At 40.4% G+C, this 25311-nt stretch overlaps 1 long non-coding RNA gene across 14 annotated transcripts in view; it reads right to left on the minus strand.

Moving 5' to 3' along the window:
- LOC103792230 (uncharacterized) overlaps window positions 1–25311 on the minus strand; it is a 585886-nt gene that overhangs the window by 85798 nt on the left and 474777 nt on the right. For 9 of the 14 annotated variants that reach the window (XR_013533659.1, XR_013533642.1, XR_013533639.1 and 6 more), the window contains 2 exons: window positions 5788–5991; window positions 935–1098 (listed from right to left, as the gene is read on the minus strand). This is a non-coding gene — a long non-coding RNA (uncharacterized LOC103792230). The remainder of the gene's footprint in view (window positions 1–934; window positions 1099–5787; window positions 5992–25311) is intronic. The other 5 variants (XR_013533640.1, XR_013533648.1, XR_013533657.1 and 2 more) reach the window with 1 other exon arrangement.

Below are 25311 nucleotides of genomic sequence, written 5' to 3' on the forward strand. Positions count from 1 at the left end.
GCTCCTCTACGGGGAGGTATGACATTTTGGGTAACTTGAGTTTTAGCCTCATTCTTTATTTTACCTATTTTTATTTTTTCAAGCTGTTCTATGAGCTCTTGATGCTCAGTTTGAAGCCCAACCTGTTCTTTTAGGTACTCGATTTTTTCTTGTAAGCTTTTTCGGGGATCAATAATGGGACATGCCTTTGGGGGTGCTGAGGGCACCGCCTATGGGGGAACCAATCTGAGTTTTTATAACGGTCCACCTCTTCTTCTAAGTCATCCCAATCTATTCCCTCCTCAATGCCTTCGTCTTCAGAATTATTTGCTCTTTCAATTAGCCAGGGGGTCTTTTCCTTTTTGGTGTGTCTAGATCCTGAGTTGGGGGCCCCCTGGGCAGACACCCTCTTTTTGTCTTTGCTGAAGGCACATTTTTAGTCTCAGCCTGGCATTGTGACTCTCCGGGCGTCCCCTTCTTTGAGTCACTATCAGAGGACATTAAATCCTCCTCATTAGCCTGTGGCGACTGCGCCTCGTCAGTTACAGACAATTGCTTAGAGTTACCTGGGCTCTTAGAACTGTTGAGGGTGCTTTTATCGATTTCTCCCTTTAAGAGAGACTCTCCCTGAGTAATTACATTGGCAATGAGGGGGTCATGGCATCTCTGAGTTAAAATTTCATCTATCAGGTTCCAATAAGAAAAGGCTGCGACTGGGACCTTCTCTGGTCCAAAAGCACTGTAATAATCTTTTAAAACATCTCCTACCCTTTTCCACCGTTTTTGGTCTATGGTTCCTTCCTGGGGAAACCAAGGGCAGACAGCCTGAATGTAGTCAAAATATTTACACAATCGTTTTATTTTCACCTTTACTCCCCGCGCCTTTAAAGCCTTAAACTCTCTATGAACAACTCATGCTGGCTGATTTCCTGTCCCATATTCGCCGTCCGCTTACCGGAGCGCGAGTCCGTGGCAGGTTCCCACGACACTCTTTCCTCCGGGTTTCTTAATCCCTCTGCGCCGGCTGACCTTGACGGCGTCCCTCACTGTGTCCCTCGTACTCGAGCTCTCACGTTGGGCGCCAGTTTGTCCCGACCCGCGGGACAAGCAACGGAGACCCTAGGGAGGGAGTGGGGATTAAAAGAGAGAGACAGGAGACGTGGAGAATGGAGACAAGTCAAGGATCTGATCAAGTCTCATTTGTTAGCTACAAGGCGGTTGCTTATAAACAAGTAAGGGCGGGAAGTTCTGAGGGCTGAGGTCAGAGTAACCATGGAGACGAGGCTGCGGGCTAGCCTCCTAACTAGGAGGAATGTGAAACTTAAACAATAAGGGAAGCCCACAAGATGGAGGTTTAGGTAAGAGGAACAAAAGCTTAAGCAACATAGTTACAAGATGGCTACTGCTCCCCACATTTATGTTTAAATCTGTGATCCATCTGCAGTTAATTTTAGTGTAAGGTGTCAGGAAGGGGTCCAGTTTCTGCTTTCTGCACATGGCTAACCAGTTTTCCCAACACCATTTATTAAACATGGAGTCCTTTCCCCATAGCTTGTTTTTGCTGGGTTTGTCAAAGAGCAGATGGTTGTAGTTGGGTGGTGTTTCTTCTGGGGTCCTTGTTCTGTTCCATTGGTCTATGTCTCTGTTTTGGTACCAGTACCATGATTACTGTGGCCTTGTAGTATAGTTTCAAGTCTGGCAGTGTGACACCTCCAGCTTTGTTCAGTTTGTTCTTGGCTATGTGGGGTCTTTTGTGATTCCATATGAAGTTTAAAGTGGTTTTTTCCAGTTCTGTGAAGAAGGTTATTGGTAGCTTTATGGGGATAGCTTTGAATCTATAGATTACTTTGGGCAGTATGGCCATTTTCACAATATTGATTCTTCCTAACCATGAGCATGGAATGATTGTCCATCTGTTTGTGTCCTCTCTTATTTCGTTGAGCAGTGGTTTGTAGTTCTCCTTGAAGAGGTCCTTTACATCCTTTGTCAGTTGTATTCCCAGGTGTTTTATTCTCTTTGTAGCAATTGTGAATAGCAGTGTTTTTGATGTGGCTCTCTTTCAGTCTGTTATTGGTATATAGGAATGCTTGTGATTTTTGCACCTTGATTTTATATCCTGAGACTTTGCTGAAGTTGCTTATCAGTTTGAGAAGATTTTGGGCTGAGACGATGGGGTCTTGTAGATACACCATTATGTCCTCTGCAAATAGAGACAGTTTGACTTCCTCCTTTCCTAATCGAATATCCTTTCTTTTTCTTGCCTGAGTGCTCTGGCTAGAACTTCCGGTACTATATTGAAAAGGAGTAGTGAGAGAGGGCGTCCTTGTCTAATGCCTGATTTCAAAGGGAATTCTTCCAGCTTTTGCCAGTTCAGTATGATATTGGCTGTAGGTTTGTCATATATAGCTTTTATCATTTTATGCTACATTCCATCAGACCTTAGTTATTGAGACTTTTTAGCATGAAGAGCTGTTGAATGAAATTTATCAAAGGCCTTCTCTGCATTTACTGAGATAATCATGTGCTTTTTGTCTTTGGGTTACATTTATGGATTTGCATATGTCAAACCCTTTACTAGAATTCTTAAGGCCAATGCTGGATCAATACCTCATTCTTTCAGAAATAACTTTGGTGCTTATAAATAGGTATCACATAATCTGATATACTGATTTCTATATATATATATATATATATATATATATATTTGTAGAGAGAAATTTTTATATATATATATATATATATATATATATATATATATATAAATCGGTATATCAGATTTATATGTGTACTTACTCTAAAGGAGCATAATATAGTTTGAAGTATAACATAGTAACCTGAAGTAAAGTAGCAGGTCAAGGAAGTCTTTATATATATATAAAATTGTGAAAAACATTTATAGGTCAGATTATGTGAGATACTGATATCACATAATCTGATGTATAAATGTTTTTTACAATTATACTTGAAATACATTGTGAAAAACATTTGCCAGTTTAAAGTTTAATATGTACACACAAGAATGCCTGGAGGTATAGGGATATAATTGGGAGTTAGAGTAATAAAAAATATTTTAAGTACTTACTACTTATCACTCATTAGCACAAAGTAACTTTAGGTATAAAATGCATGACAAGACTCTGTAATAAAGAAGTGCTTGAACGCTGTAGGGCAGAAAGGCATAGAAGCCAGTATAGGCTAGAAGGAGATAAAGACAAGCAGAAGTAGATTTTACTCATTCTTTCATTCAGCAAGAGTTCACGGAGTACCTCCAATTATCAGCAGCTATGCTAAAGACTAGGTATGTTACCGACATAGTTACAGACTTTGCTCTCATGTAGTCTGTGGGAAGAGAGACATTAATCAAATAATGGCACTACTGAGACTCGTGTAGAAAAGAGTTAAATCAGCAGACCTGGGCAGCTCAAACCCTGCACGTTCCCAGAGCCTCAAGACTGGTCTTGGCCTGGCTCCTGGGAAGATTATTTCTGAGCCATTTGTTGAGACGGAAGTTTATGCCAACAGTGTGATTTGCGGCAAACACATGTTTTTTGTATGCCTGAGGCTTTGGATCATGCTGTATCAATTTAATCTCTGAGGCCTGAAGACTAGTAGCTAAGGTGCTGCATGTCTATATGACTGACCTCCAATAAAAACCCTGGACACATGCCTCAGGTGAGTTTCCTTAGTTGGCAACACTCTGTTGTCACACATTGTTGCTGAGAAAATTAAGTGTCATCCATGCAGTCCCACTGGAAGAGGGCAATGGGAAGCTGGTGCTTGACTTCTCCTCTACTCCACACTATCCACCTTTTCACTTCACTGCCTCTTTTTCTGAATCCTTTCAATATATTAAACTTTAACCATAAGTATAACAGCTTTTTTGAATCCTGTGAGTCTTTCACTGAGCATGAGAATCATCTTGGGGATCCCCAACATAATATTACAATTAAAAAATGAGGTACTTACTCTAAAGGAGCATAATATAGTTTGTGGCATAACATAGTAACCTGAAGTAGAGGAGGTCGACAAAGTCTTCCCTAAAAAAGAGGTTTGAGCTGAGATAATGATGCATAAGACATTACTTATAAAGGTGGATAGAGCTTTCCGGCACGGAGAAAGAATTGCATGTACAAATCCTCTGACTGGGGAGAGTAAAGTGCATAGCAGGAGATGGGATGGGAGATAGGTGGGACAGTCCTCAGAGGCTGGGCTTGAAAGATCATGAGAAGAATTTTGGTCATTATTCTGAGAGTCATGGGAAGCCATGGAAAGGCGTGAAGCAAAGGGGGATTCAAGGTGGCCTTCTGAAATAAGCATTCTGGCAGTGGGGGTTGGGAGAGAACTTACGGGGCTGATGAAAACAAGGCAATCGCTTTTTATAGACTCAGATGAAAGATGATGGTATCGCCGGCAGAGGAAATGTTAAGAAATGGAAGCTTTTCGTAGAAATTGAGTGGGCCAAATTACTTTGCTGGCTTGTGCAAATGACAGAATGGTTGGACCACTCCTTAAAGCAGGAAACACAAGGAGAGACCACGTTTATTTTTCAGGGGATGAAGCACCAGAATGACATCCATTAGGTCTTGGACACACTGAATTTGATGTGCCTTTAGAGTTGAATGTGGACATGGTTATAGGCCACTGAATATATAGGTCTGGACTGACGTCATTCAGGTTTCATCCACAAATTATAACTACAGCTGTCAATTCAGGGGCAACTACTATTTGCCTGGCATTACTTTAAGCACTTTCCATATACGAACTCATTTTATCTTCACAATTATTAGATGAGCAGATACTATAACTAGCCTATGTCATTCTCACAGCACACAACAAAGCGGGTTGAAAGCAGCTTTGGAGACAGTAGGGAGTAGAAGAGGAGGGATGTCAAGGAAACCAGTATCAGTAACCGATTCCCGCCAGACGTGAAGAGAAGGATGGCCTATCAGGAAAACCGCGGGAAGTTAGTGCTCCAGAGAAAGGCAGCTTTTAATTCTGTTCATTTTACTAAGAGGAGAACCATGGGATGGACAACAGTCGATCCTTGCACCTAAAAGTCATTTTGGTGAAGTTGGAAGCTAAATTAGAGAAGGGCACATGGAAGGCAAGCAAGTGAAGACAGGGAAGTGCTTTCAGCACTGGCTGTGAAGGGTAGGTGAGGAAGCGGTGCTGCAGGGAGCTACTGGGGTCACGGAGGAGATGTCTGGGTCAGATGGGAAAGCTGTCACGAAATTTTAAAGTCAAGGGAAAGGAATCATTTGAGAAGGAACAGTTATGTACACAGGGGAGAAGACTCCGTCTCAACGTCTCAAAAAGAAAAAGTGCATTGATAGTATCAGCTTCTTCAGGAATCCACAGTGGGACAGATGGGATGTCAATGTGGTCAAATATATTTGGGCAGAGCCAGTGAGTGAAATGATACTCTTCATAGTATACACATCATAGAAAACAGTAATCCAGATCCAAGCCCTGCCTATGCTCTACTCTGCTCTCATACCCATCGGTTTCCTTATGTCCCTTTGGCTACCTGTCTTCCTTCCTGACTCCATACACCATGTTCCTCTGATTTCAACCCATTGCACTTGCTGTTTTTCTTCCAGCTGAGAATGTTTTTCACTACAACTAAAGCCCCGCCTCTTCATCCAGTTTCTAGACTGATGAAGATGTTCAATGAATAGTCATTGGTTAAACAACTTGTGTTCAAAACACTTACTGAAACAAACCTGTATTAGTCCATTTTTACACTGCTATAAAGAAGTACCCAAGACTGAGTAATTTATAAAGAAAAGAGGTTTTTAACTGACTCACCAGTTCAGCATGGCTGGAGAGGCCTCAGGAAATTTACAATCACAATCGAAGCCAGAGGGGAAGCAGATACCCTCTTTGCAAGGTGGCAGGAAGGAGAAGTGTGGAGCGAAGGTGGAAGAGCCCCTTCTAAAACCGTCAGTCTCAGGAGAACTCATGCGCTATCAGCATCCTTCAATTACTTCTCCTTGGTCTCGCCCTTGATACCTGGGAATTATGAGGATTACAATTCAAGATGAGATTTGGATGGTGACTCAAAGCCTAACCATATCAAACCCAATCTGAAATTCAATCTGATTTTCGATATTTGTTTCAATGTGCTTCTGATTTTGGTCACCAATAAATATTTTGACCAATATAAATTTTAAACATACTTAAAGAAGGCATTATAATCTAATATTTTGTTGGATCCATGATCATATTCATCCCTCCCACAAATAAAAAACATATGCATGTCATTTTATTAAAGAGAATATTTTCAGACACACACCTGTTAATTCTCTCCTAATAACTAAGCAACATAAATTCTAATTAGAATGTCAATCTATTAATTTACAATAATAAGTAAAGTTCAACCAGATATGTTTGTTAATCTGACCAACGCATATTTTTACCCTGGACAAGCCAGCCACAGATTGGTAAACCTTACATTAAAAAACGTAGATAGGCCCACATCTCTCATCATAGACAAAAATAAACTCAGGACGAATTAAATGTAAGACTGGAAACTATACAAATATGACAAGAAAACCCAGGGAAAACTTTTCTGGATATTGGTCTAGGAAAATAATTCATGACTAAGACCTTAAAAACACAAGCTACAAAAAAAAGGAAAACTGAGGCATAATGAAATACAGTTTCTGCACAGCAAAGGAAATAAGCAACAGAAGAGACAACCTGCGGAATAAACCATGCATCTGACAGAAAAAGAATACCCATAATTTATAAGGAATGAAAACAACAAAACCCATTAAAAAGTAGGCAAGGGACATAAATAGATATTTTTTAAAAGACATACAAATGGTAAAGCACCATATGAAAAACATGCTCAGCATCACTAAATCATAAGAGACCACAATGATACCATCTTATACCAGTTAGAATGGCTATTAAGTGAGGAAAAAAAAAAAAAAGAAAAAGAAAAAGCGATGTTGGTGAAGATGTAAAGCAAAGGAATGCTTGTACACTGTTAGTAGAACCTCTATGGAAAACGGTAGGGAGATTTCTCAAAGAACTAAGACAAAATACCATTCGCTTCAGCAATCCCACTACCATGTATCTGACCAAAGAAAAAACTGTGTCAAAAAGATACCTACACTTTTACATTTGTCATAGCACTATTCCCCATAGCAAAGATATGGGATCAACCTATGTGTTCATCAGCAGATGACTGGATAAAGAAAATATGGGCCGGGCGCAGTGGCTCAAGCCTGTAATCCCAGCACTTTGGGAGGCCGAGGCGGGTGGATCATGAGGTCAGGAGATCGAGACCATCCTGGTCAACATGGTGAAACCCCGTCTCTACTAAAAATACAAAAAAATTAGCTGGGCATGGTGGCGTGTGCCTGTAATCCCAGCTACTCAGGAGGCTGAGGCAGGAGAATTGCCTGAACCCAGGAGGCGGAGGTTGTGGTGAGCCGAGATCACGCCATTGCACTCCAGCCTGGGTTAACAGGAGCAAAACTGTCTCAAAAAAAAAAGAAAAAGAAAATACAGTAAATATACATAATGCAATCCTATTCAGCCATAAAACAAGAATGAAATCATGTTTTGGAGCAACATGAATGTAACTAGAAGCAATTATCATAAGCAAAACAACTCCAAAACACAAAGGCAAATACTGCATGTTCCCACTTATAAGGAGAAGATGAAAGAAAATGACAGACATTACAGACTATGAAGTGGGGGACAGAAGGAGAGTGGGTGATGAAAAATAACTTAATGGGTACAATGTACATTATTCGATGACGGCTACACTAAAAGCCAAGACTTCACCAAGCAATATATACACATAACAAAATTGCACTTGTATCCCTTAAGTTTACACAAGTAAATAGAATTTCAAAATAAAAATACACTTTAAAAATGTAGGTGGCAACAGAAGACAGAGCAATGGTATCCAGGGACTCTGAGTATGAATATAGGTATTGTTTTCAAAGTGGCAGAAAGGGTTTGATTGTCTTGATGGCTATATGACTCTATGTGTAAACTGGGTCCTTCAAAGAGCAAAAGAAGTCTATTTGACTTACGGAAATCATCTAGTACAAGCAAATTAGATAGCACAGTGGTGAGACTGTAGTCCTTGGAACCCGAGATCTTAGGTTCAAATCCCAGCTCCAAAACTGAATTACTTGGTAATAAACAATTTATTAGAACTTATCCCTGAACCTATCTAAGCTTCATCTCCCAGATCTATAAAATGGTGACAGTTCAAAATACAATAGTAGATTCTAAAAAATTGAGGAGGAAGGAATCCTGTTTCCTAACACATTCTATGAGGCTAGTATCATTCTGATACTAAAACTTGGTAGAGACACAAGAAAAAAAAAAAAAAAAGCTTCAGGCCAATATCCCTGATGGACATGGATGCAAAAATCCTCAACAAAAATACTTGCAAACTAAATCCAGCACCACATCAAAATGCTAATCCACCACAACCAAGTAGGTATTCCTGGGATGCATGGTTGCTTCAACATATGCAAATCAATCAGTGTGATTTATCACATAAATAGAATGAAACACCGTATGATCATCTCAATAGACGCAAGAAAGTCTTCTGATAAAATTCAGTATCTCTTCCTGTTAAAAACCCTCAACAAACCAGGCACTGGAGGAGCCTACCTCTAAATAAAAAGAGCCATAGGTTACCAACCATAGCCAACATCATACTGAATGGGCAAAGCATGGAAGCATACCTCTTAAGAACAGAACAAGAGAAGGATGCCCACTCTCACCACTCCTATTCAACATGGTACTGGCAGATGCAGCTAGAGCAGTCAGGCAAGAGTAAAACAAAATGCATCCAAATAAGAGAGACAATCAAGCTCTGTCTTCACAGATGATATGATTTTATATCTAGGAAATCCCACAGTCTCAACCAAAAAGCTCCTTGATTCCTTGCTCTAATAAATCAGCAAAGTTTCAGAGTACAAAATCAATGTACAAAAATCAGAAGCATTTCTATACATCAACAGTGTCCAAGTTGGGAGCCAAACTGAGAAAGCAATCTCATTCACAATTTCACCAAGAAAAGAAAAAAACAAACCAACCCTAGAAATACAGTTAACCAAGGAGGTGAAAATCTCTACAGCAAGAATCATAAAATGCTGCCAAAAGAAATCTGAGATGACACACACAAATGGAAAACATTCCACGCTCATGAATAGGAAGAATCACTATTATTAAAATGGCCATATTGCCCAAAGCAATTTTCAGATTCTATGCTATACCTATCAAACTACCAACAACGTTTTTCAAAGAAATAGAGGGAAGACATCCAAGATGGCCAGAAAGGAACAGCTCTGGAGTGCAGTTCCCAGCGAGAAGAACACAGAGGGTGAGTGATTACCACATTTCCAAATGAGTTTTTACTGCCCACAGACCACGAGATTCCCAGGCTGAAAAGTGCCACAAGTTTCTAGCACGGCTATTTTGGCCAGCACTACAGGTCTCTGCACAAAAACCCACACAAATCCAGGCGGCCGTTTCAACAGGCGCCTGGAATACCAGGGATACAGAGCCACCCATTCAACTGAAAAAAAGTGGGCTGAAACAGGGAGACAGGTGATCTGCCTCAGCAGGTCTCATTCCCTACAGCAATCTGAAACTCTCTGGATTGAGAGTTTCACAGCAAGCACAGCTGGACCTGAGACAGTCCAGCTCTGGGGGTTAGGGTGCCAGCCATTACTGAAGCAGTCCACCATTACCGAGGCAATTCGCCTTTACTGAGGCAGTCCGCCATTACCGAGGCAGTCCCCCATTACCAAGGCAGGCAGCCATTATTGAGGCAGTCCGCCATTACCAAGGCAGTTCTAACAGGAAGCTTACACAGCAGCAGGGCAGAACCCACAGCAGCTCAGTAATGCCTCTGCTGGCAGACTGTGGCTAGAACACCACCTTGCTGGGTAGGGCATCTCTGAGAAAAAGCAGCAACACCGGTGGCTCAAGCCTGTAATCCCAGCACTTTGGGAAGCCGAGGTGGGTGGATCACGAGGTCAAGAGATCAAGACCATCTTGGTCAACATGGTGAAACCTCGTCTCTACTAAAAATACAAAAAATTAGCTGGGCATGGTGACGCATGCCTGTAATCCCAGCTACTCAGGAGGCTGAGGCAGGAGAATTGCCTGAACCCAGGAGGTGGAGGTTGCGGTGAGCTGAGATCACGCCATTGCACTCCAGCCTGGGTAACAAGAGCGAAACTCCATCTCAAAAAAAAAAAAGAAAATGCATTAACAGGCAAAACAACCAGCTAGCATCAAAATGTCAGGATCAAATGCACACATAAAAATATTAACCTTAAATGTAAATGGGGTAAATGCCCCAATCAAAAGACACCGACTGGCGAATTGGATAAAAAGTCAAAATCCATGGGTGTGCTATATGCAGGAAACCCATCTCACATATAAGGATACATATAGACTCAAAATATAGAGATGGAAGAAGATTTACCAAGCAAATGGAGAACAAGAAAAAAAACAAAACCAGGAGTTGCAATCCTAGTCTCTGATAAAATAGACTTTAAAGCAACAAAGATCAAAAGACACAAAGAAGGGCATTACAAAATGGTAAAAGGATCAATGCAACAAGAAGAGCTAACTATCCTAAATATATATGCACCAAATACAGGAGCACCCAGATACATAAAGCAAGTTCTTAAAGACCTTCAAAGAGACTTAGACTCCCACACAATAATAGTGGGAGACTTTAACACTCCACTGTCAATATTAGATTAATGAGACAAAAAATTAACAAGCATATCCAGGACCCGAACTCAGATCTGGACCAAGCAAACTTAACATATCTACAGAAGTCTCCACCCCAAATCCAGAGAATATACATTCTTCTCAGCACCACATCACACCTACTCTAAAATTAACCACATAATTGGAAGTAAATCACTCTTCAGCAAATGCAAAAGAATGGAAATCATAACAAACAGTTTCTCAGACCACAGTGCAATCAAATTAGACATCAGGATAAAGAAACCAACTCAGATCTGCATGACTACATGGAAACTGAACGACTGGTTCTTGAATGTTGACTGGATAAACAATGAAATGAAGGCAGAAATTAAGATGTTCTTCAGAACCAATGAGAATGAATACACAATGTACCAGAATCTGGGACACGTTTAAAGCAGTGTCTAGAGGAAAATTTATAGCAGTAAATGCCCATGTGAGAAGCTAGAAAAGATCTAAAATCAACATCATATCATTCAAATTGAAAGAGCTAGAGGAGCAAGATCAAAAAATTAATGTGCAGAAATCACAAGCATTCCTATACACCAATAACAGACAAACAGCCAAATCAAGAACAAACTGCCATTCACAATTGCTACAAAGAGAATATACCTAGGAATACAACTGACAAAGGATGTAAAGGACCTCTTCAAGGAGAACTAAGAACCACTGCTCAAGGAAATAAGAGAGGACGCAAACAGATGGAGAAACATTCCATGCTCCTGGTTAGGAAGAATCAATATTGTGAAAATGGCCATACTGCCATTTAATTTTAATTTACAGATTCAACGCTATCCCCATCAAGCTACCTATGACCTTCTTCACAGAACTGGAAAAAAACACGTTAAACTTCGTATGGAACCAAAAGAGAGCCCACATAGCCAAGACAATCCTGAGCAAAAAGAACAAAGCTGGAGGCATCATGCTACCTGACTTCAGACAACACAACAAGGCTACAGTAACCAAAATAGCTTGGTACTGGTACCAAAGCAGAGATATAGACCAATGGAACAGGACAGAGGCCTTGGAGGCAATGCCACACATCTATGACTATCTGATCTTTGACAAACCTGACAAAAACAAGTGATGAAGAAAGGATTCCCTGTTTAATAAATGATGTTGGGATAACTGGCTAGCCATGTACAGAAAGCAGAAACTGGACCCCTTCCTGACACCTTACACTAAAATTACTCCACATGGATTAAAGACCCTAAGACCCAACACCATAAAAACCCTAGAAGAAAACCTAGGCAAAACCATTCAGGACCTAGGCATAGGCAAGGACTTCATGAATAAAACACCAAAAGCATTGGCAACAAAAGCCAAAATAGACCAAGGGGACCTAATCAAACTCCAAGGCTTCTGCACAGCAAAAGAAACAATCATTAGGGTGAACTGGCAACCAACAGAATGGGAAAAATTTTTTGCAATCTACCCATCTGACAAAGGGCTAATATCCAGATTCTACAAAGAACTAAAACAGATTTACAAGAAGAAAAAAAAAAACCCCATTCAAAAGTGGGCAAAGGACATGAACAGACACTTTTCACAAGAAGAAATACATGAGGCCAATAAACATATGAAAAAATGCTCATCATCACTGGTCATTGGAGAAATGCAAATCAAAACCACATTGAGAGACCATCTCATTCCAGTTAGAATGGCAATCATTAAAAAATCTGAAGACAACAGATGCTGGAGAGGATGCGGAGAAATACTAACTTTTACACTGTTGGTGGGAGTGTAGATTAGTTCAACCACTGTGGAAGACAGTGTGGTGATTCCTCAAGGACCTAGAAATGGAAATTCCATTTGACTCAGCAATCCCATTACTGGGTATATACCCAAAGGATTATAAATCATTCTATTATAAAGACACAGGCACATGTATGTTCACTGTGGCACTGTTTACAATAGCAAAGACCTGGAACCCAAATGCCCATCGATGATAGACTGGACAAGGAAAATGTGGTACATATACACCATGGAATACGATGCAGCCATAAAAAATGATGAGTTTGTATCCTTTGTAGGGACATAGATGAAACTGGAAAGCATCATTCTCAGCAAACTGAGACAAGAACAGAAAATCAAACACTGCATGTTCTCACTCATAGGTGGGTGTTGAACAATGGGACCACATGGACATAGGGAGGAAAGCATCACACACTGGGGTCTGTTGCAGGGGACTAGGGGAGGGACAGTGGGGGTAGGGAGTTGGGGAGGGATAACATGGGAAGAAATGCCAGATATAGGTGACAGGGGGATAGAGGCAACAAACCACATTGCCATGTGTGTACCTATGCCACAATTCTGCATGATCTGCACATGTACCCCAGAATCTAAAGTACAATAATATATATTATACACAGGAAAAAAACCCCTAAATACAGAACTGGCATATGATCTATCAATGTACTACTGGATATATATCCAAAAGAAAGGAAATCAGTCAGGCTCAGTGACTCACACCTGTAATCCCAACATTTTGGGAGGCAGAGGTGGGAGGATTGCTTGAACCCAGGAGTTCAAGACCCGCCTGGGCAATACAGCAAGATCCTATCTCTAAAAAAAAGAAAAAAAAAGGTAAAAAAATGAAATCAGTATATCCATCAATTGGATTCTTTTGGATATACCTGTACTCCCATGTTTATTGCAGCAATATTCACAATAGTCAAGACATAGACTCAATCTAAGTGCCCATGAATAAATGAATAAAGAAAATGTGATTTCAAGACCAGCCTGGCCTACATGGTGAAACCCCGTCTCTACTAAAAATACAAAAAGTAGCCAAGCATGGTTGCAAGCACCTGTAGTCCCAGCTACTCAGGAGGCTGAGGCAGGAGAATTGCTTGAACCTGGGAGGTGGAGGTTGCAGTGAGCTGAGATTGCAACCACTGCCCTCCAGCCTGGGTGACAGAGTGAGACTCCATTTCAAAAAATATAAAAATTATACAAAGAAATGTGATTTATATGCACAATAGAATATTATTCAACCATATAAAAAGAATGGAATCCTGTCATTTGCAGCAAACTGGATAGAACTGGAGGTTGTTATGTTGAGTGCAATAAGCCAAGCACAGAGAGACATGTGTTCCTCACTCACATTTGGGAGATAAAAAAGTGGAACTCATAAAGATAGAATGTAGACTGGTGGTTACCAGAGACTAGGAAGAGGAGGCGGGAGGGTGAGATAAAGAGAGGTTGATTAATGGGTACAAATATACAGTTTGATAGAAGAAATTAGAACAGGTGTTTCATAGTTTGTAGGGTAACTATAATGTATAATCATCTATTGTATATTTCAAAATAGAAGAAAATGATTAGAATGTTTCTAACAAAAGACAAATATTTAAGGTGATGCTTATCCCAATTATGCTGATTTGACCTTTCCAAATTATATGAATGTATTAAATTATCACATGTACTTAAAAAAAAAAAAGACATAGAAAAAAAAACTATTCTAAAAGTTATACAGAACCGGAAAGAGTCAAAATAGCCAAAGCAATCCTAAGCAAAAAGAACAAAGCCAGAGGCATTACACTATCCAACTTCAAACTATACTACACAGCTACAAGAACCAAAATAGCATGATATTTGTAAAACAAGCAAACAAGAAACAGACACACAGACCATTGGAACAGGTCAGAGAACCCAGAAATAAGCTGCACACTTATAACCATCTAATCTTTGACAAAATTGACAAAAACAAGCAATGGGGAAAGGACTCACTATTCAATAAATGGTGCTGGGATAACTGCCTAGCCATATGCTGAAAATTGAAATTAGACCGCTTCCTTACACTATATACAAAAACCAACTCAAACTAAAGACTTAACTTTAAAACCTAAAACTATAAAAACCCTAGAAAAACTTGGGAGGCCGAGGCGGGTGGATCACGAGGTCATGAGATCAAGACCATCCTGGTCAAAATGGTGAAACCCTGTCTCTATTAAAGATACAAAAAATTAGTTGGGCATGGTGGCGCGTGCCTATAATCCCAGCTACTTGGGAGGCTGAGGCAGGAGAATTGTCTGAACCCAGGAGGCGGAGGCTGCAGTGAGCCGAGATCACGCCATTGCACTCCAGCCTGGGTAACAAGAGCGAAACTCCGTCTCAAAAAAAAAAAGAAAACCCTAGAAAAACATAAAAAGAAATACATTCAGGACACACACCATGACAAAGATTTCATGATAAAGACTCCAAAAACAATTGTGACAAAAACAAAAATTGACAAACAGGACCTAATTCTACACAGCAAAATAAATTATCAACAGAGTAAACAGACTAAGTACAGAATGAGAGAAAATATTTGCAAACCACACTCCCAACAAAGATCTAATATCCTGGATCTATAAGGAATATAAACAAATTAACACAAAAAATACCATTAAAAAATGGGCAAAGGACATGAACAGGCACCTCTCAGAAGACATATAGGCAACTAACACACACATGGAAAAATGCTCAACATCACTATTCATTGGAGAAAGGTAAATCAAAACCACAAGATACTGTTTCACACCAATAAGAATGTCTATTTTTAGGAAATCAAAAAATAACAGATGCTGACAAGGTTGCAGAGAAAACATAGCACTTACACACTGCTGGTAGGAATTCAGCCATTGTGGAAAGCAGTTTGAAGATTTCTCAAAGAACTTAAAACAGAACTACGATTTGATCCTGCAATCCCATTACTGGGTATATACCCAGTGGAATATAACATGTTCTACTATGAAGACACATGCACACATATGTTTTCTGCAAGACCGTTCACAAAAGCAAAGACATAGAGTCAACCTAAATGCCCATCAACAGTGGACTGGATAAAGAAAACACAGTACATATATACCATGGTATACTATGCAACCATAAAAACAATGAAATCATGTCCTTTGCAGCAACATGCATAGTGCTGGAGGCCAGTATCCTAAGCAAATTAATGCAGGAAAAGAAAACTAAATACCACATGTTCTCATTTACATACGGGAGCTAAATATTGAGGACACATGGACACAAAGAGGGGAAGAGTAGACACGGGTGCCTATTTGAGGGCGGAGTGTGACGACTGAAAAATCACTGTTGGGTACTATGGTTATTACCTCGGTGACAAAAATAATCTGCACGCCAAACTCCAGTGATAGTAATTCACCCGTGTAACAAACCTGCACATGTATCCCTGAACCTTAAACAAAAGTTGGAAAGAAAACAATGCAACAGTAGGTCAAAAGTCCTTCTGAGAATTTCTGAAAACAGTGCGGATAAAATTTTCAGCATATGCCTGGCACAATAGATGCTAAACTTATCAGCAGTTTTGCTGGCAGTGTTCTTGTATTCAGGACTTCCTCTCCACCAGCCTTTGCTTACAGGATCATCAACAGTATTTGTCTTGCTGACTTTCCTTTTCTACATTTTCTTAGTTGCTAACCTGGTTATATTTGTACAGCCCTTTTCAAAACAGGATACAATTAGTCCGATAATGTTTCTGATTAGCAAATGATAACCACTTTCCAGTCCTGCCTCTCAGATTTTTCCCAGAGACCACCTTGATTAACATCTATGGGTTCTGTAATCTCTTGAGTCTCTATTTATAGAAAATTTTCAGTTAACAATGACTCACAATAAATCACATCCATTGTGCAGATCTGTGCAAGTTAACTCTTAGCAGGCAATCTAATGTCTCTGTTATTAAGGTATACTTTCTCGTTATGTCCACAGACTAACAACATTGTTTAAAAGTCTTCAGAGAACTAATACGGGTGGTAGCACCTTTAGACTGATCTATAGAAATCAAGACCCAAAAGAAAATAGTCTGCAAAGATATTGCTTAAAGCAGCAAGCTTCAATCTGTTAAGCTTGCTATTGCTAAATCAGGATTGAACAGGGTCAGAAAAGTGGATAATTAATATATATAGGGCCCATTCTGGGATGCAGTGAGCAGATGTGATGTTCTATCTATAATCTAATTGGTAGCATCACAAAGGCAGAAAAGACAAGATATAGAAAGTTCACACGAGGTCTTGAATAGAAACCTAGGAGGTACTAAAAGCCATAAACAAAAATCAGAGTGAAACAGAAGGAAGTAATTTGGAACCAGAGGACATGTATAATTTTCAGGACAGTAGCAGGGGCCCTAATCAATCTGCCTTATAATGAAGCAATGTTAAAAGGAGTATGCCCATCACTTCATGTCCCCCAACCTCTTAAATGTGCCACTCAGCCTTTCCAATGAAGAGGATTAATGAATGATCGTAAAACACACTTCCAGTTGTGAGGTCTGATATTCAATAATCAAGGCTATGTAGAAGTTCATCGACAAAGTCAGGTATCTTGAGACATCCCTATCCTCTGACATACTCCAGGAGGGAACAGTTCAAGCTTTCAAAATTCCTTCCAGAAAAAAGAAAAAAAAAAAAATCCACCGCATTTTATCACATTAACAAAAGTAGGCTCCATTCTTGTACAAAAGAAAATACATATGAGGTGGCCACAACTGACGGGAATCAAATCAGTCTGAGACTAACACACGGACTCAGGCCAAGACTAAACTGTTGGTGACAAGGTAAGGAGGCAGAATTTGGATTCGGATGTTTCATAACATGACTGTAGGCGGAGAAGAAGTCTGAAGAAGTAAAAGTTCCAGGTAAGGCCAGTGCAGTGGCTCATGCCTGTAATCTTAGCACTTTGGGAGGCTCAAGCCAACGCAGGTGGATCACTTGAGTCCAGGAGTTCAAGACCAGCCTGGGCAACATAGTGAAACCCTGTCTCAACAACAACACATTAGCCAGGCATGGTGGTACATGCCTGTAGTCCCAGCTACTCAGGAGGCTGAGGTGGGAAGATCACCTGAGCCTAGGACGTCGAGGCTGCAGTGAGCCATGAATGCACCAGTGCACTCCAGCCTGGGTGACAGAGCAGGACCCTGTTGCAAAAACAAAAAAACAAAACAAAAGTCCCAGGTAAAGGAGAATGGCTTCAATTTAAATCCTGTCAATTCAAACCAAATGTCAAAGCATTTTAAAAGGAAAAGAAGTCTTTAAATTTTCAGAAAAGATACGAGCAACAACAAGAAACCAGAATGCCCATCACCTAATGTACCTAACACTGCCAGATAATTCCTTGCACATTTTAAGAAGTATCAGAAAGAAAATTAACTCTTTCTACTCCTTTAAAAAAATCTTTGCTTCCTTTTTAAATTTTTCATAAAAATATGAGTAAGAATCTCTGTGTTATTGTTCTCTGCATAAGATACAGAGAGCAGCTGGGTGCAGTGGCTCACACCTGTAATCCCAGCACTTGGGGAGGCCAAGGCAGGTGAATCACTTGAGGTCAGGAGTTTCAGACTAGCCTGGCCAACATGGTGAAACCCCATCTCTGCTAAAAATACAAAAACAAAAACAAAAAAAATTAGTTGGGCACAGTAGTGCATACCTGTAGTCCCAGCTACTTGGGAGACCAAGGCAGGGGACCCAGGAGGCAGAGGTTACAGTGAGCTGAGATCGCACCACTCCACTCCAGCCTGGGTGACAGAGCAAGACTCCACCTCAAAAGAAAAAAAAAGAAAAAGAAAAAACCAGAAGGAAAGACAGATGAGGGTTCAGTGGATCAGAAGGTAAGGTACCCTAGGCTTTGTGCTGTATCCAAAAACTATTTACCAGGTTGACTTAAAGATAAATACTTACTAATACAGATGATTAAGCACTCTGTTTTTTCTAGAAGAAATTTGCTGAACTTTTAATGGTATCGCACTTAACAGTTCTTTGACAAAGACTCCATGGGAAGTAATTTAACTTCTCTGTGACCCAGTTTCCTCATTAACAAAACATGTTACTGAGATACTGATAATTGGAAAAATGGATTTCCTTAGGATATATCTTGTTAATAAATTACCTTGAAAAATCTAGCAAACTCTCAGAAAACAGAAAATATCCATCATTTTTATTAATGTGTGACACTGTGAAATTTAAAGCACAAAGATCTCAAATGTTGCCTTAACTAGGGGCAAGAAGGAGAATAAGAACCATAGAAGGGAGAAGTGGAAGAGCTCTCTCCTTGCATAAACTCGCTAAAAAATACCAGATTACCACTGAGTCACACATCAACTACCTCAGAGCTGTTGTCAACATACTCAAGATTTACCTTCTCTTTAAAAAGGGTATCATAGAAAATATATTACATGCTTATATATGCTGTTCATCTTGTTTCACAAAATAGATCCAAACCTTTCTCCTGGTACATAACATCTATTACATGTGTAACAATATATATTACATAAGATGCACATTTATGTAGACTACACCATGCGGAGAATTTCAGGGATACTAACTGCTGTTTTAACCACAGCAGCTGGAGTCTCAGGCAGAAAGGTATCTGAAAAGGTTGATTTGTCTGTTTGATCCAGAAAATGATCTAGAATGCCTTTTATAGCTAAATAAATGTCCAGTTAAAGTTGAGTGTGTGCTGTCAACATGCACTTCTTGAAGTGCTAAAGAGACTCAGGTAACACACATTTGCTGCAAATTCCCTGGCCTCTCATCTTGCTGGAGAGAGGGGTAAGAACGAAGTGAGGGCACTGAGAAGTTGTCAATGCAACTACAGAGTTATGGACAAGAGGGAAGCCATGCTGAATGCCGGCTAGGACCTGGGCAATGGCTCTGCTGGATCGTGGAAGATAAATAGGAAACATCTCTGTAGATCCAAGAGGGATTCCTTTCAGGGAGAGAAAACTGCAGCACAGCACATCTGGAGAACTGTGAAGGAGATCAAAACATTGCACCCCAAAATATACTTCTTTGACATATTTCAAGATGCCTATTGAGAAGGGCTGGAAATACAAGAACAGCTGAAAAGCTGTCTTCTGTAGGGGAGATTTACACCTGTAGAGAAAATTGGTATTGATGCATCCATGTTTTCTCTCAGCCTCCCTCTTGTCCAGAGTTAGGGCATGTGACCTGAGACTCTAACCCCTTATAGGTCTAAAGCAACATTTACCATCTATTCTCTCTGAGGGCTGCTACCTGTGAGGTTTCATCTATATAAGAAGATCATCTACATAAAACCTGTTCTGCCATAATCAAAGTTTTTAATCTTTCTGTAACCCCAAGATGATATTGAAGTGTCAATCAGGCCAGGCACGGTGGGTCATGCCTGTAATCCCAGCACTTTGGGAGGCCAAGGCAGGCAGATCACAAGGTCAAGAGTTCGAGACCAGCCTGGCCAACATACTGTAACCCTGTCTCTACTAAAACACAAAAAATGAGCCAGGCGTGGTGGTGGGTACCTGTAATCCCAGCTACTCAGGAGGCTGAGGCAGGACAATCACTTGAACCCAGGAGGCTGAAGTTGCAGTGAGCCGAGACTGCACCACGGCACTCCAGCCTGGGCAATAAAGCAAGACTCCATCTCAAAAAATGAAAAGTAAAAAAAAGTGTCAACCAGTACAGGGACAGTAGTTCATGCCTTGTAATCCCAGCACATTGGGAGACTCAGGCAGGAGGATTTCTTGAGCCCAGGAGTTTGAGGCCAGCCTGGGCAACAGAGTGAGACCCTGTCTCTACAAATAATTTTTTGCTGTGTGTGTCCGTCTCACTCTATTGCCCAGGCCGGAGTGCAGTTGTGCAATCTCAGCTCACTGCAACTTCTGCTTTCTGAGTTCAAGGGATCCTCCCACCTCAGCATCCCGAATAGCTGGGGACTACAGGTGCACACCACCACACACAACTAATTTTTTAATATTTTTAGTAGATAACAAGGATTCACCATGTTGGCCAGGCTGGTCTCGAACTCCTAACCTCAAGTTATCCACCCGCCTTGGCCTCCCAAAGTGCTGGGATTACAGCTGTAAGCCACTCTGCCTGGCCTAAGTAATAATTTTTTAAAAACTATTGAGTATAGTCATGTGTGCCTGTGGTCCCAGCTACGCAGGAGGCTGAGGTAGGAGGTTCACCTGAGACCTGAAGGTCAAGACTGCAGGGAGCCAAAATAGTGCCATTGCACTCTAGCCTAGGTAATAGTGAGACCCTATTTCAAAAAAAAGGTATCAACCATCTTGAGGACTAGCCATTTTCTTTTTAAGTGCTTATGTTTTGTTAAAACTCCAGTGCATGTTAATAAATGTGTATGCCTTTTCTCCTGTTAGTCTGTATTTTGTCAGTTGATTGTAAGCAAATATTTAAAGGTTGAAGGGGGCAGTTTTCTCTTTGCTAACTGCAAAGGCTTCAAAGTGTTCCTAAGTTGAGGAAGAGTTATACGAGTAAGGGGAATTATATTGAAGGCTTTCATAATTCAAGTGATTTCTCACTTGGAGTCTGACCTGTAGAGGAGGAGGGAATGAATGTTACTGAAGCATATTAAATGAGGGAAAATCCTATGAACAGGCTTTTTTGTGTGTGTCGGGGGGAGGGGACGGAGTCTCACACTGTTGCCCAGGCTGTGTGAACAGGCTTTTTAACTTTAGGATACATCAAGAGATATTTCTGGACATACTGTGCGGACTGGCCCAGGACGGTGAGAAATAGCTGACAGGGAATTTAACTAAGACAAAATCACGACAGACCAAATATATTTGTGAATCATAATGGAAAGAATTTGGCATAAAACTGAGTGCGGAAGGAGAAGACACTGGAAGGTTCTTTAAGAACTTAGGTCAAGAGCAATGCCTCAGCCTGAGATAGAATACAGCACAAATGTCGGTGAGGGTTTGGAGCAGGACACCCTGGAAGAGGACGCCACCACTCAGGGAGTGAGGTTTCATCTGTGGCTTCGTCTCTGGCACCTTTTGAAAATCACATAAAAGCTACAAACCCTTTTCTCAGAAAAACGTACATGCCCACACCATGTGTGTAGCATATGTTTTTCGGGCATTCACAGTTCACCTCTGAAGCCTCTTCTTTTAAGAACCTCCTCACACAGAGTAAGTAAAGAAGAATACTAAAGTTGAAACCCTGAGGGACATTGTCACCAAAAGAGTTTGCAAGAAAAGACAACTCAGCCTAAGAAACTGAGGATGAAGAAATGACGCCATGGATTCAAGACAGCTGCCGACTTCCAGAAGAAGGAAGGATGCAGCAGTAACGAATGTTAGTACGAGAATAAGCGAAGTGACGAGTAAACTTGGGTGGGGACTGGCCTAGAGATATGCTGGTCCTGAAGCCAGACTTGTAATAAGACAGAGACGTGAAGAAGAAACATCAGAATTTGTGTGGCACACTTTGAAGAAACGAGAAAGTCTGAATGAGTAGCAGAGGTAAGATAACAGATTTTTTACTTATTGTTTCTTGATAGGGTTGAGCCAAAAACGTGAGCCTGCTTGTTGGCTAAAGGGAAATAGCAGAAGAGTAAGAAAGAAAGATTGAGATCAATGAGAGAGAGAAAAAAACGAATGCAAGAAATAAATTCTTCCAAAAACTAATTATTGGAAAAATTAGTGCATAAAAATAAACATTAAAGAAAAATTAATCACGGCAATTTAATGGTGAGGTGACACTTTCTATGAGACAGAACAGAAAACAACTTTCAGCTGTGGATAATGATACATATGGAGGAGGGGAGAAGATAGAGGAGATTGTACTAGAGGATATTTTTCTTCTCTGTAAATTACAAGGCAAGGTCACAAGTGCTGGGAAGGGATGTTACATGCTTAATGGTAGAGGTGGGAATGGCAGGCATATGTTATACATACTAGCACAGTATCATTTTTCACCACCACGTGTCCAATACCTAGCACAGTGCCTGGCACACAAGGGAAAATCTCTAGATATCCACTGAATGAACAACTGCAATTTGAGGAATTTAGGTGCATAGAAAAATGTAGCACAAGCTGACAGGTCAAATGAGAATAAAAGCCAACCAGGGAAAAGTAAAAGGTGTTCCAGGTATTTTTAAGAGGTTTAAGAAAAGGAAGCCCAGAAGTGCTGTAATTTATGACCAAATGGAGAGCTCCAGATAACAATGATCCTAGAAGGAAAAGATCTACAGCCTCCCTAGGAGCTATTCAACCTCGCAGTCCTCATACATCCTTAGAAAACAGGTATCCACTCAATGAATAAGTAATTACTGACAGTTGGCAGATAAGACATGTATGTTTCTTATCCAACACCAAATACGCTTAGCAGAGATGGACAGTGTAGAAAAGTTAGTTAATTACACTGTCAGCTGGTTACCTGGATTCTGTAGATCCCACAAAAAGAAAAGGAATGACAGGTAGCATATGTCAGTCTAGATAAACGAGGGACCTCACTCATCTGCGCTTCGTACCCTTTCTCATGTCGAAGACCATTCAAATTGAAAAACAAAAAATCCCTCTCAAAATGCAAAATAACAGTCGCTAAACAACGGAGAATGGAAGGCACCTTATTGAATCTCTCCCAATGAAAGGCTGTTAAACTAGATTCCCAGTGACTTGGGCTACATGATGTGTTAGGGATGCTGTTCAGGTGTCTTCTGGATTCACATTATATCTAAAAAATCACAGTATGTTCACTTGTCCTATTAAAACTGTATTCTGCCTCACCAGGTCTGAATCATTTGCATAAAATTGAATGCTACAGTTCTCACTAGAAGCTCTAATTGCATTCCTGGTATAACTTAAAATGATAACCTTATCTTAATTAGTAGCATGATGCAGAAATGCTTTTGAAAGCCTCTGAGAATTAATCTGCATTTTTAAACATAAGCCCTGGGGCTTAAAAAAAGAATTCCTGTTGAATATTGCTGAATACATGAGCCAATGTTAATTTCTCAAAACTACAAAAGAAAATAATCACATAGCAAGAGAGACTAAACAATGCAGCTCGCACCTCCTCTGATAAGTGGTTTGCATCTCTGTCACAGAATCACACAAGATGTCATCTTAATGCTTAGTTAGACCTCTGTGGCATCTGCTGATTATTGGCACCCACAGAAGAGCCTTTCTCTGGTTTTTCTAATTACACTATCGATAATCAGTGGAGCCCACAATGGTAGAATGAGTAGACAAACAGATTGGAGGGCAGGTATTGTCTTCACACGGGATTCATTACCATAGAGATCCCCACAGGATCCCACACCAGCCGTCTTCCCCAGTCAATCCTAGTTCATTTAGTCCCAGCCCTCCTCATCCATCCCAAGCTTTCTAACACCCTTTTCTGGTCTGCCCATGTTTCAAATGTTTGAGTGACACTAAAAGATAAAGGTCCCCCGCGGGAGGGGTTACACTCTGTGTGCGTGTTTTCCGTATTCACTCTGGTGAAGAGATGTCCAATGGCTCACGAATAACCGTTACCGACAAGGGCACATCGGAACATCTGGACTTCAACATTTCAAACAATCACCTTAAACTGTATTAGGGCGGGACGGGAGCGGTGGCTCAAGCCTGTAATCCCAGCACTTTGGGAGGCCGAGGCGGGTGGATCACGAGGTCAAGAGATCGAGACTATCCTGGTCAACATGGTGAAATCCCGTCTCTACTAGAAATACAAAAGAAATTAGCTGGGCATGGTGGTGTGTGCCTTTAATCCCAGCTACTCAGGAGGCTGAGGCAGAAGAATTGCCTGAACCCAGGAGGCGGGGGTTGCGGCGAGCCGAGATTGCGCCATTGCACTCCAGCCTGGGTAACAAGAGCGAAACTCCATCTCAAAAAAAAAAAAAAAAATAACTATATTAGGGCAAAATAAAAGAATTTGCAAGTAAGTCATTATTATAGATAACCCTCATAGATGTCTCAAGTTTTGAATCTGATGCCTGTTAACTGAGGCGTTTTCTATAATAACCACTATGAGGTAGGCACATCTCCTCAAATGTCCACCAGAAAATAAACATTGGGTAGCCTTTTTTATTATCCAGAACGATTAACTATAGCTACCCCCAGAAATGTTGAATAGATGCTATTTCAAGAGGACCCTTCTTCCAGGCTTGGCTTCCGAGGTCTGTGGTTTCTTCCTATAAGCTGGCACCACGTGGGGAATAAGTGTCTTCCTATAATGCAATTCAGCGTTAGCTTCTTTGAAAGTGTACATGGTTCAAACATTTTACAAGGGTCTTCTCCTTACTAGAGGTTAACACTTTTGTCCAGATGTCAGTGGTTAGCACTAAAAGAGGATGTTTTGTATAATGGTATCATCAGAACTGAATAAAATTAGTGGAAAGCAATCTGATGTAAACACCTAACATTTTCTTATAGTTCCATCTAGCTTCATTTGAAAGCACAGAATATAGTAAAATTAAATAGGAGAAAATAGGTATATAGTAACATTAATGTGTGCCAATATTAATATGCTTTTAAAAAATGTTTTCAATTATCAAGGTCTTTTCAATAAGAGCATTAAGCACTATTTTAAAACAGCTACTACATACATGCAAGAAGCTATGCATTGTGGTTGATGCGAAAGTAAACTACTCTTACAAGATGGCGAAGCATCAATTTAATTCATGTTAAGCTTTTCTGCAATAAGATATGTCATTTCAGAGAGGTATTAGTATGGATCGTGCATAAGGGCGTATATTTACATAAGCAAATTATCCATACCTTGAAAGTCCCATAAATGCGACTATTACTAGGCACATTTCTTCCTATTTAAAAGTCTATCTCTG

This window comes from Callithrix jacchus, chromosome 4 (assembly GCF_049354715.1).
Source record: "Callithrix jacchus isolate 240 chromosome 4, calJac240_pri, whole genome shotgun sequence".
Taxonomy (NCBI): domain Eukaryota; kingdom Metazoa; phylum Chordata; class Mammalia; order Primates; family Cebidae; genus Callithrix; species Callithrix jacchus.